The sequence below is a fragment of the Eumetopias jubatus genome, unplaced genomic scaffold (genome assembly GCF_037043125.1).
Source record: "Eumetopias jubatus isolate StellerSeaLion01/CBP00866 unplaced genomic scaffold, mEumJub1_p1.0 scaffold_7, whole genome shotgun sequence".
Classification (NCBI taxonomy): Eukaryota; Metazoa; Chordata; class Mammalia; order Carnivora; family Otariidae; genus Eumetopias; species Eumetopias jubatus.
Window position 1 is genome coordinate 131,164,014 of NW_028274813.1, and position 13,402 is coordinate 131,177,415.

At 38.6% G+C, this 13,402-nt stretch overlaps 1 pseudogene; it reads right to left on the reverse strand.

Moving 5' to 3' along the window:
* Positions 1-11,444: 11,444 nt before the first annotated feature.
* LOC148163992 (uncharacterized) lies at positions 11,445-12,911 on the reverse strand (annotated as a pseudogene).
* Between the last annotated feature and the right edge of the window lie 491 nt (positions 12,912-13,402).

A 13,402-nucleotide genomic window follows, 5' to 3' on the forward strand; every position in this document is an offset into this window, starting at 1 on the left:
CTTCTATATGGCAAGCAATTTATATACATCATCACTCATCTGTATAGCCCCTAAATTAGACAGGATGGCGTTGTTGTTGTTGTTGTTGTTGTTGTTGTTGTTGTTTTACTTTTATCATCATAAGTATATTTACTTTCTCAATTTCATGATGTATTAGAGGATATAAAATATTTTGAAATTTGCTATGCTGTTAATTTCCATTCTTTTATATTCCTACAGCACTAAAAAGAAAAGGGAGGGAGATTATACGGGAAATAGTCTTTATTTACCGAGAGTTAGTATTTGAGGTAGGAAGTGATCCTGTGAAGATTCTTTTTTTTAATTTTTTTTCTTTTTAAGATTATTTATTTATTTATTTGACAGAGAGATAGAAGCACTAGTATGCAGAGAGGCAGGCAGAGGGAGAAGCAGGCTCCCCATTGAGCAAGGAGCCCAATGTGAGACTCGATCCCAAGACCCTGGGATCATGACCCGAGCCGAAGGCAGCCGCTCAACCGACTGAGCCACCCAGGTGCCCCTCCGGTGAAGATTCTAAAGAGGCCCCCTGAAATACTTTCAAGGGCATTACTGAGAGCCAAGACCAAGGGTAATCCTAATGCTTCACGATGTCGAATTTTCTTTTTACCATTTATGCTTATTGCCTGCCTGTGATAGTGAGTGGGCTTTCGAGACACATGGATTAAAGGCAGACTCTCTTTCAATCAAGAAAAATACCCTTGGGGCACCTAGGTGGCTCAGTCTGTTAAGCCTCTGACTCTTGATTTCAACTCAGATCATGATCTTATGGGTTGTGGAATAGAGTCTCTCAATGGACTCCATTCTCAGCTCAGAGTCTGCTTGAAGAGTGTCTCCCTTTGCCCCTCCCCCACTCACACATGTACTCTCTCTCTAAAATAAATAAATAAATAAATAAATAAAATCTTTAAAAAAAGAAAAGAAAAAGATTCTTATGTAGTAAGACTATACAGTGGTAGTTAGCTTATAGTCAACTCCCATTAATATTTCATAATTTTTGTGAGTTTATAAACACACATGTATTTAATTAATAGTGGCTCTCTCTCCACCCAAAATTGCTTCTCTTGTTCTCTTGGTTTCTCTTATTTTTGTTTCTCCTATCCCCTCCCAGTGTTCCAACCCACCTCCTTCTTTGCCTCCTTTCTTTGGTTTCAGGTCTCGGGGTGCCTCCGCCAGGTACTGGCCTCCTCCCTCTCTCACCTGACATGAGCTCTTGGCACAGTGGGAGAGTAGAGGAGAGAGGGCAGGAGCATACATCCTGCTGGGGGCCTAAGTCCATGCTCTCGAATGTCCCAGGACTTCTAAATGACTTCTAAGCTTTGCAGAAGCCTCTTCTCTGATTATATAGGGTTAGTATTGTTTTTAAAATGATTTAAAAAAATCATAAACATATGCGTATCTACATAAAACACTTTATTTCATCTTAAACCATGGAAACTACCCAGTGAATGAAGGACATAAAACCACATCTAAATATATTATCAAAGATTTTCAGCTTCATGTTTTTTAAAATGGTGCAATAACATGCAGAGCTTGCCAAACATAAGGGCAGTTTTTCTTTGTTTTTGCTATTATTTCCCAATAGTTTCATCACCCATGCTGAGTTCCCAAGAAATAGTTCTGATAATTATTATAAACTGCATGTTTGTTCTCCTCCCCATACGTATGTTGAACCCTTAATGGGATGGTATGTGGAGGTGGGGCCTTTGGAAGATGATTAGGTGTAGATGAGGTCATGAGAGTCCAACCTTGGTGTTGAGACTAGGGTCCTTTTAAGAGGAGGAAAGACATAGAGCTTGTTCTCTCCTGGCCATGCACAGTCACTGTAAGAAGAAAACCATCTGCAAACCAGGAAGAGGGCTCTCATCTGGAACCGAATTTGTCAGCACCTCGACCTTGGACTTCTCAGCCTCCAGAACTGTGAAGAATAAATATTTGTTGTTTAAGCCTTCCAGTCTGTAGTGCTTTTGCCAGAGCAGCCTGAAATGACTAAGACAATGGTTGTCCATCTTTTTTCCAAAACTATCAACTTAGTTTTCATAGTAGCAGCAACTCATACTCATGTTTCATCCATTTATACATTTCATTAAAATACGTGCTTGCAATGACGATACACCTGATATACACAGATTTCAAGCAAACACAACTGAATTTTAGTCAGGATAATATTCAAGGAAGATATTCTTCCAAATTTTGCTGTTGAGCAGAAGTGTGCTGGCCCACTAAATAGTATCCTCTGCCTGGAAACATAGGTGCATAGGGAGAAGTGTCTGATATTCTGCAACTCACTTGGAGTCTGATTCAAATCATCTCCTCCTTTGACTTTGGAGGTGCCAGAGAAGGGAAGGTTCTGTTCTCAGAGGAAGAACAATTGAGAAAGGGAATTACTAAATCCTCCCATATGAGGTAGCATACACCCTCACCTTATTCTCAGGAGAAGCAGGTGCGTATCCAATGGGAGATGAAAAAGGGTAGGGAGGATCCATGAGACTGGGGCATGGAGAGACCAGGACTAAAAGGTGGACGTGCCAGTCTCCAATAACTGCCCAGGTGGGACATAAACCTTTAGTAAAGGGGGGTAAGGGGAATCACCAATAGAAGGAGGTATTGACAAGTAACCCTCATAAGGAATGGTTTGGGTGGAGCCAGTCCTGCTATGATGGAGGTCTGAGAACTCCTATAATAAAATCTTTATCACAAAGTGAGAGAAGAACTCAAGTGGGCCTAGAAAATGCCCAATGACTAGAGGAGAAAGAGGGCAGTGAAGAAAAAGCTGACTTTATAAGACCACATAATGAATGATTGTGTTGAGTTAGCTTGAGTATCCTGACTTTGGAGCCCATTAATTTCCTTTAATACTCATTAATAATGTAATAATACTCAAATTGCTTATTACTTGCCAGTTAGGATTCTTTAAATCAATATGCTATCTAATAATATTAATAATTACCATTCCTGTTATTAACTGATGGATCTGAACCTTGCAGACTTTTAATAACCCAACACAAATAGCCTGAAATACCAACCAAGTTTCCTGACCCTAGACCCCTTGCTAGGAACCGCTATTATACTTAGTACTGTCCGTATGAACATGTACATTGAAGGTTCTGGTTTTTGTTTTTAACTCTTAATTTGGATGGTAGGAGGAATAGAGGCATTTGGGGAACAGAAAATTTGAGGGAAGTTCCCCTGGTTGTCCCTTGGTATATAGCCAAAGGCATTCCCCTTTTGTGGATTCTAAATTCCTCTCCACTCTCTCTGTGGTCTCTATTAGAGATTCCGACAGTTACTAGATAAAGTTAAAGACTCATGTAGTGATCTTCACACTAATTGGACTGTAATGTATAGCCTCGGTCAAGCACATCTTTCCCAGCACTTCTTTCCGCAGACGGCAATCAAGCCATTTACAGAAGATGCATTGGCTGCCAAGACCCTAGAGCAACCTTAAGCTGCACTGGCCTTTTAGTGGAAAACACAATTAATTTTTATACTGAAGGGCAATTAAGACCGGGGTTAAAATGAAAATCTTTTGGAACACAGAATGTCAAAGATTAGATAGGAAATGTTTTTCCCACCTATATTTCAGAAGCCCACGAGCATACCAACTTCTGGTTACTCCAAGTCAAGTTGCCAAATTTCTGTTTCATTTCAGTAAATGTGAATTGAAATAAATAGCTGTGTTAGCTGTGTTGCTATTCTGAAAGGAGATCACTTACATCAACTCTTTTACCAGCAGTAGCTCTGAAAACCACATGTGTGCCTGGACACCTGTTACATTCATACATTTGTAGAAACAACTACACAGATTTTTTAAACACATGCACACATCCTTGGATAACACACCATGTGTTACAAGTTGCTCTAGCTAATTTCAGCTCAGAGAAAATCTTCCTAGAAAAAAAAATGTTTTTGTTTAAATAAAAGGACACCCCAAAAGCAGGGGGAAGACACTTCTTTTACACATCATTTAGAGAAGCAGAGATTTAGTAATTGCATGATTAATTGGATGGAAAAAAATGTAGTAGTGGAGAAAGCCTAGGGGTGGATTTGGGGGGATGTGCATTAAAGCTATATCAGGTCACTTACTTACAAGTTTTCTAACTACTAATCATTCACTTAGACTCTCTGGCTCTACTGGGTCCTGGGGATTTCCTTTTCAGTGAATTTTCTGTTCACACTTGTTTCCCATTTTTTTTTAAATGGATATATATTTTCTTAACAGCTTATAGAAGGTTTTATAAAATGTATATTCTGGACATTAATTTTTGATTGAGTGCATATATGTATGTACCTTTTCCAGGCTGGTTGTCTGATTACATCAATATATGATTAGAATGTGTGTAATTTTGATAGAAATGTACCCTGGTCCCATCCATTTGAGCTGGATATTTCATATGCTATAATGCAGAAATGTTATGAGGTACACATGAGGGTGTTCCCTACAGCATTGTTTGTAATAAGAGCTAATTCTTACCAAGGACTTATTATTTCCCAAGAACGCTTTTAAGCTTTTCATTTGTATTATGTAATTTCATCTTCAAAATGACTCTGTGTGGCATGTACTATTGTTATATCCATATAAGTAAACCAAGGCACAGCAGTTAAATAATTTCCCCCAAATCACAGAGGAAATAGAAGTAACCCAATATGGATCAGAGCCCAGGAATTCTGGCTTTAGAGCCCACATTTTTAGCCAATATGCCAAACTGTCATCAGTATAGGACTGAATACATAGATTGTAGTTGATTAAATGAAATATCCATTCTGTTAAATGGTGGATTTGCATATATCAGCATAGGTAGATGTCAAATGATAATACAAAAGAGAAGGAAAACTAGCTTCAGAAAGAAATATATAAAAGTGAAATATCACTAAAAGGGATATAAACTATTATATAGATATAGATATATGCACATACATATTTTGTTTATGCATTCATATGCAAAAATATGCAAATATGACTAGCATTAACACATGTCAACCACAAAAGAGAGGCAACTTCTTTAGAAGGGGAAAATGAAAGACAATAAATATATTTCTTTCCTCAAAAAAATAATAAATCTGAAGCAAATATGGCAAAATATTACATCTGTTAAATCTGGGAAGTGGGTACAAGGATAGCCAATATATTATTTTCTCTACTTTCGTGTTTAAAATGTTTCATAAATCAAAATTTTAAAGGACACAAAGAGGTAATATGTAAGGGTTCTTTGTAAAAGCTATCATGATATATGAATGGAACTAATTTATGTTATAATCATCAAAAGTGACATGGCTGGGCTTGATTTCCAAATGGCTGAGCAAGGACTTCTGAAAATTCACTTCCCTATACAAGCAATATGAACTGTAGAAATTAATTAAAGGCTTGCAACAATTCAAGAAATATTTATTCAAAAAAATAACTGAATTTTAATTAAAAATTTTTTGTTTAACTTGCCAAAATCCCATCACTCTCTCCCAAGCAACAAGATAGCTTTGAAAAGCAACAGTCTCACAACTGTAATAGTTGTGAAATCAAATAGTCCAGTAGGCAATGGAGGAGCCAAAACATTTTGGAAGTCCCTAAAAGCCCTAGAGAACTGTTTGCAGCTTCCTGAAAAGTCCACTTTCAGTGTTTATCTACTTGACTCAGAAGCCACTCTCTGTGAACAGCCCTAGCCTGCAGAGTATTCGATGAAAAGAACCAGTAGCAATTGTTTAACATCACCGTTGCCTGAGGGAGTGATGCTAGTCAGAGGTAAAAGCTTAGGGCCTTCCCAGGCTCTGCACAATCAGGAAATGAAGGCTAAGACAGAGTGGTAGACTGCTGATCAGATCATTGAAGACATGCCCAACAGAGCCTCTCACCAAAGACTGGGAGACTTACTGGTTCAAAGCATTGAAGGAAATCTCTGTCCAATCATTAGCTTACCACTAAGCTAACTGAGCAGACGTCAGTTACCTCAAATGATAAAGAATACAAACTTTAAAGAAATAGTCAAGGAAAATCACCAAAAAACAACAATAAAAGAAATAGCAATAGCAACAAACATTGGTGGGAGAGTCTAGAAGCCAGAGTCTTTCTAGAAGCTTCTTCTAGAAGTGACATTACATTTTTAAATGTTCACTTTCCAATAAAATTTACAAAAATAAACAAGAAAGTATAACCCATACACAAGGAATGGGGGGGGGAATCAATAGCCTGACTCTATGGAAACTCAGATGTTGGGCTTACTAAATTTTAAGTCAGCTATCATAAATATGTTCAAAAAGCTAAAGGAAAACATATATAATGAATTCAGGGAAAGAATGAGAACTATGTGTCACCAAATAAAAATATCAGTGAAGAGATAGGAAATATAAAAATGAACCAAATAGAAATTCTATAGTGGTGGGGTGCATGGGTGGCTTAGTCAGTTAAGCAGCTGACTTGATTTTGGCTCAGGTCATAACCTTGGCATCCTGAGAACCAGTCCCGTGTTGGGCTCTGTGCTCAGTGTGGAGTCTGCTTCAGGATTCTTTCTCACTCTGTGCCTTCCTCTCAAATAAATAAATCAATCTTTTTTTTAAAAAAAGAAATTCTGTAGTGGGATAGTACAATAACTAATAAAACATATTCACTAGAGGGGCTCATCAGGGGATTAGAATGACCTAAGGAAGAATCAGCAAACACAAAGACAGGTCAGTTAATATTATACAATCTGAGGAATAAAGCAAAAAAAAAAAAAAAAAAAGAATAAAGAAAAATAACAGGCGTCAGAGACTTATGGGACACCACTAAGCATGCCAACATATGAAAAATGGGAGCTCCAGAAGGAGGGAGAGAGAGAAAGGGGTAGAAAAAATATCCGAAGCTATAATGGCCCCAAACTTACCAAATTTGGGGAAAAAAAACTTCAATCCAAGAAGCTCAGTGAATTCTAAGTGGAATAAAAACAAAGAGATCCACACATAGAAATATCTTAGTCAAACTGTTAAAAGCAGAGACAAAGAAATTATCTTGAAGTAATGAGAGAAACAACGTATCCTCTGCAAGGGATTTCAGTAAGATAGTAGTTGACATTTCATTAGAAGGCCAGAAAGTGACAGAATGGCATATTAAAAGTGCTGAAATAAAAGACTGTCAACTAAGAATTCTATATCCAGAAAAATTATCCTTGAAAAAATGAAGAGGAAATTAAGACATTCCCAAATAAACTAAAAAAGATAATTCATAAGTATATCCACTCCACAAGAAATAATAAAGAGATTTTTGCAGACAGAAATGAAAGGATATTAAACAGAGTTTCAACTCCATATGAAGAAATAAAGAGTACTGGTAGAGGTGAATACATAGGTAAATATAAAAGACATTATTAATGTATTTTCAATTGTAACAATTTTCTTATACCACCTTATTAAAAAATTCATAAAGCAATTACTAAAAACCAAGTTGACAGGTTTATTATTATATGCATAATTGGGAGATATTGTAGCTTTGGTTCCAGGCCACCAGAATAAAACAATTATTACAATAAACTGACTCAAATGAATTTTTTGCTTTCCCAGTGCATTTAAAAGTTATGTTTACATTATACTGTAGTTTATTAAGTGTGCAAAAGCATTATGTCTAAAAAAGTGTAAATACCTTAATTTGAAAATAATGTTTTCCTGAAAAATGCTAACCATCAAATGAACTTTCAGCAAACCATAATTTTTTGGCTGTTGGAGGGTTTACCTTCAATATTGATGACTGCTGACTGATCAAGGTGTTGGTGGCTGAAGGTTGGGGTGGCTGTGACGATTTCTTAAAATGAAATGACAGTGAAGTTGGCTGCACTGATTGACTTTTCATGAATATGAATGATTTCTCTATAACATGGGGTGGTCTTTGATAGCATTTTACCTATTCTAGAACTTCTTTCAACATTGGAATCAATTCTCTCAAACCTGCTGCTCTATCAACTAAGTTTATGGAATATTGTAAACTCTTTGTTGTCACTTCAACTATCTTCACAACATCTTTACCAGGAGTAGATTCCATCGCAAAATCTTTCTTTGTTCACACCTAAGAAGCAACTCCTTATCTGTTCAAGTTTTATAATGAGATGGCAGTAATTTAATCACATATTCAGACAGAGAGTTAGAGCATGGGGCAGGGAGAGGCAGACGGAGAGGAAGAGAAAATCTTAAGCAGACTCCATGCCCAGTGTGGAGCATGATGTGGGGCTTGATCACAAGACCCTGAGATCATGACCTGAGCTGAAATCATGAATCAGATACTTCACTGATTGAGCCACCCAGGTGACCCTTCATGCTCCACTTCTAATCCTGGTTCTCTTGCTATTTCCATTACACCAGCAATTACTTTCTCCCATGAGATCTTGAACCACTCAATCCATGAGGGTTGGAATCAACTTCTTCCAAACTCCTGTTCATGTTGATATTCTGACGTCTTCCCAGGAATCACCAATGTTCTTACTGGCCGCTAAAATGGTGAATCCTATTCAAAAATTTTCAATTTACTTGCCCAGACCCATCAGAGGAATCACTGTCTATGGCAGCTATAGCCTTATGAAATGTATTTCTTCAATAATAACACTTGAAAGTCAAAATTACTTTTTGATCCATGGTCTATAGAATGGATGCTTTGTTAGCAGGCATAAAAACAACATAAATCTCATTGTACATTTTCATCAGAGCTCTTGGGTGACTAGGTGTATTGTCAATGGGCAGTAATATTTTGAAAGCAATCTTTGTTTCTGAGCAGCAGGTCTCAATGGTGGGCTTAAAATATTCAGTAAACCATGTTATAAACAGATGTGCTGTCACCCAGCCTTTGTTGTTCCACTGAGAGAGCACTGGCACAGTAGATCTAGCATGATTGTCAAAGGCCCTAAAATTTTCACAATGCTTTTGGAACATTGGCTTCAACTTACATTGAGGAGGGAGGACTGAGAAGAGAAAGAGAGACATAGGGCACAGGAAAGCATAATAAATGAAGGCATGCCTCTATTTCACTTAAATGAAAAGCTAGAAATGATTAAGCTTAGTGAGGAAGGCACTTTAAAAGTCAAGATAATAGCCTAGAACTCTTGTGACAGTTAGCCAAGTTGTGAATGTAAAAGAAAAGTTCTTGAAGGAAACCAAAAGCACTCCTCCAGTGAACACACCAATAATAAGAAAGCGAAACAGCTTTATTGATGATATGGAGAAAGTCTTTGCAGTCTGGATAGAAGATCAAACAGCCACAACATTCCCTTAAGCCAAAGGCTAATCCAGAGCAAGGCCCTCCTCACTCTTTTCATTTCTATGAAGGCTGAGAGAAGAAAAGATGCTCCAGAAGAAAAGTTTGAAGTTAGCAGAGGTTGGTTTACACGGTTTAAAAAAAGAAGCCATCTTCATGGGCACTTGGGTAGCTCAGTTGGTCAAGCATCTGCCTTCCACTCAGGTCATGATCCCAGGGTCTTGGGATTGAGCCCCAAAGTCAGGGTCCCTGCTTAGTGGGGGGGCCTGCTTCTCCCTCTCCCTCTATGCCCCTCATCCCCACTTGTGCTCTCTCTCTCAAATAAATAAAATCCTTTTTTTTTTTAAAGAAAGAAGCCATCTTCAGAACATCAAAGTGCAAGAAGAAGCAGCAAGCTCTCATATAGAAGCTGCAGTAAGTTCTCCAGAAGATCTAGCTGAGATCATTCATGAAGGTGGCTCCACTAAACAACAGATTTTCAGTGTAGATGGAACAGTCTTATATATAGAAGAAGATGCCATCCAGGACTTTCATAGCTGCAGAGGAAAAGTCAGTGCCTGGCTTCAAAACTTCAAAGGACAGTCTGACTCTCTTGTTAGGGGCTAATGCAGCTGCTGACTTTAAGTCAGTGCTCATTTAGCATTCTGAAAATCCTTAAGGCTCTAAAAATATGCTAAATCTACTGTGCCTGTGCTCTATAAATAAAACAACAAAGCCTGGATGACAACCCATCTGTTTACAACATGGTTTACTGACTATTTTAAGCCCACTGTTGAGATCTATTGCTCAAAAATAAAGATTCCTTTCAAAATATTACTGCTCACTGACAATAGACCTGGTCAGCCAAGAACTCTGGTGGGGATGTACAGTGAGATTAATTTTTGTTTTGTTTTATTTTATTTTTTGCCTACAAACACAGCATCCATTCTGCAGCCAACGGATCAAGGAGTAATTCTTTCAAGGCTTGTTATTCAAGAAAAGCATTTTGTAAGGCTATAGCAGCATAGACAGTGATTCCTCTTATATATCTGGACAAATTAATTGAAAAACTGGAAGAATTCACCATTCTAGATGCCATTGAGAACCCTGGTGATTCAGGGGAAGAGGACTTTATTGCAACCAATTTCTTATTATTTTGCCATTTTTTCAAACTTTTTTGTCTAATATATTGTTTGTTACTTGGAATTTCTAAATTTTATCTGGTTAAAATAAATTTTTCCATTAATGGCAAACACACACACACACCCTGCAATGCAGATACAGGACACTTATAGTCGGTATGTCAGTAACAGAAGATAACATAAAAATAAAGAAAACTGCAAAGTTTTAAAAAGATTTTTAACAAGAAAAATCTTGCTCACACAAATTGTACATACACAAAAGATACCTAACTCATATACATACAAAAAGAGTTGACTGGTGTATCAGACAAGATTCCAAAAGGGATTAATCTACGAATTTAGGGTTAACCTAAAAATATCATGAAGTTTGAATGATGTGTTATTGTTGTTTAGGATATTTTGCAGTTGTTTCTAAAAAGTAATCAAAATTCATTAAGTAAATATTAAATTACTTATGCAGACTTCTAATACATGCTCGTGTGTTTCAAAATGATATGCAAAAATGCTCAATTCATGCAAAAATGGTCTTTATTATTTTAAATGATTGTATTCAAGGGCACCTGGGTGGTACAGTCAGTTAAGCGTCCAACCCTTGATTTTGGCTCAGGTCATGATCTCAGGGTCATGAGATTGAGCCTCAAATCTTGTACCCTGTGCTCAGTGGGGAGTTTGCTTGAGATTCTCTCTCTCTATCTCTGCCCCTCCCCTACTATGTTCTCCCTCTTTCTCTAAAATAAATTTAAAAATCTTTTTTAAAAATATGAAAAAAATGTTTGCATCCATGCCTAATTTCAGTGGTTGAAGTAATAGTGGACCTTTTATTTAAATCAAAATACAATACTTGTATCATCCAATTCTAGATTGTTCAGTGATATGAAAATAATATATTCATAAATTATATTAAATAAATATTAGAAAAATGTTATCTGAAAATTATAATGCTATGTCTACTTGAATAAGAGCAATTCCAGCATCAATTAAATAATAGTATCTAAACCAAAAAGAGTTAAGTCAAAATTACTTTAAAGACAGAAAACACATGCAGATGTTATGCCATGGTTGTGGGAATTCAGGACTGGGTTGCGATGTGTGGGCCCTCACTGCTACTGGCTCTTCTTCCTGGGGGTGCTGATGATCCAGGAGGTCCTCGACACTTCTGGGCCTCTGTGGGCTGCTGGTGGAAGAGCAGAAGCAAAAGGGCCACTTGAGAAAGGCTGGAAATTGGACTCGGCTTTGGCCGTTTGCCTGTTGAGATCATTTTCTTTCCTTAGCTCCTTGAGGTTTCTCTCCATCACCATAGCTGCCATCCAGCTTTCTTGAGCTTTTTTCTCATGGAAGAGGATCTTCTTTCAACAGTAGGAGGTATTTCTCTCGAATTTTCTGCCCATATCTTCGGCCATCTTGTAGAAGTTGTGAAACTGATGCAGGGATTTCTTGTTTCTACACGTGTTGGGAAGTTTCTTCTCAATTTCTAAGCAGTGCATTTCTCCTCAAACAATTTTCTCTGAAGTTGAATGATGTATTCTTGATATAATTCAGACAGAATTTGAAGCTTCAGCTTCAGCTGCTGAATATCACTTTCAAGCTGTGAATTTTCAGGCTGCAAAGATGTTTCCTCAGTTTGAAGACTTGCTGTTTGTCCTGTAAGCTCTTCATTCATTTGATTTTCTTCCCACAGTTGTCTGGCTAGTTCCTCATTTTTCTCTTCAGCACTTTGAAGGAACACATTGGAATCAGCATCATCAATGACACCCTTCAGATCACTCTCTGACCGATGGATGGGGTGATTGCATTTTCTGCTTCCCTCTTTTGCTCGACTTCCCAGTTGACATGACCCAAGTGATCTCCAAGGAGACAAGGCCAGGGGATGGTCTTCAGAAGGTTTTCACCCAGTGGCATTAATTGGCTGACTTTATCTTTCAGAGCCTGCTGCATTCCTGCGTTCGACTGCACTAGCCTTTCTTTCTCCTGTTCCGTTTCCTGGAGTCTCTGCTTCCATCTCACGATTTCTTGGGCGAGCAGTTCTGGACTCTCTAGAACGTGAGTGTTTCCATTCAAAACATCCATTATTTTCTTCCAAAGTTGTTTTCCATTCTTCTCTGACGCTTTTAAAATGGGTCTGTCACCAGTCACTTGGGAAAGTTTAAGAGGCGGGGTCTTCTGTACCTTTTCCAGAAAGTCAACAGCATTCTGAAGTAACAGCTTGCTCTGGTTTGGTTTCATTGCTGATAAGCACAAGGTTTGTAATGTGAGAAAACTGGCCTCCATCCCGGGTAGCCCTACAGTGTCATCAGCTTGTGTCATTGGTCCCATATTCTCACTACCTTTTCCACAGACTTCAGCATGGGCCAAACACCATTTGCCTATCTCCTTCACACTTCTTAAAATGTGTTGTCTCTTCACAAATGTGTTGTCAAAATCAGTATGATTGTACATACCAGGATCTCCCAGGGAAACTCATGGAGACCTGGGATGTGTCTCCAGCTTTCAGAAATCACCAGCAGGGCACCCCACAGGTGCTCTAGGACCAACTGGAAAGTGGATCTGATGGCAGGCAGCAGGCCCTCCATGGCTGTGTAGGGCTCCATAGCTCTGCCTCCAAGGGCCAGTGTTCTGTGGGTCTCAACTGATGGCTCAGAACCCTGGGGAGTGCTCTGTCTCTAAGGTAAATGCCTGACAGTGAGCACAGATCAATTGGACTGGGGGAGGGGGAGGCCAGCCAACTTCTAGAAAACAATTCCCCATAACTTTGCCCTGAAATATAAAGTGATCTCACTTATAAGGGCACTGGGGGACATGGAAAGGACTATTGCAGCCTGGAGTTGGCCACCCTAGACCCACGTGGCCCTACAGCAAGCCTAGGGGGTCAAAGCAGGGCCAGGCCATGTCCCTTTCTGTGCACAAGAGCCAGTCAGGGCAGAGTGGTAGGGGCCCCATCCCTGAGTGAGCTTCATTCTCCTGATTTTAAAGCTTCCTTCTGCTGCTGGAAGCCTGGCACTGCCCATAAATGTCCCAGGGATCTATTTCCTCTGAGGCTCCCTCTTCTTTGTGTGAGGCTACT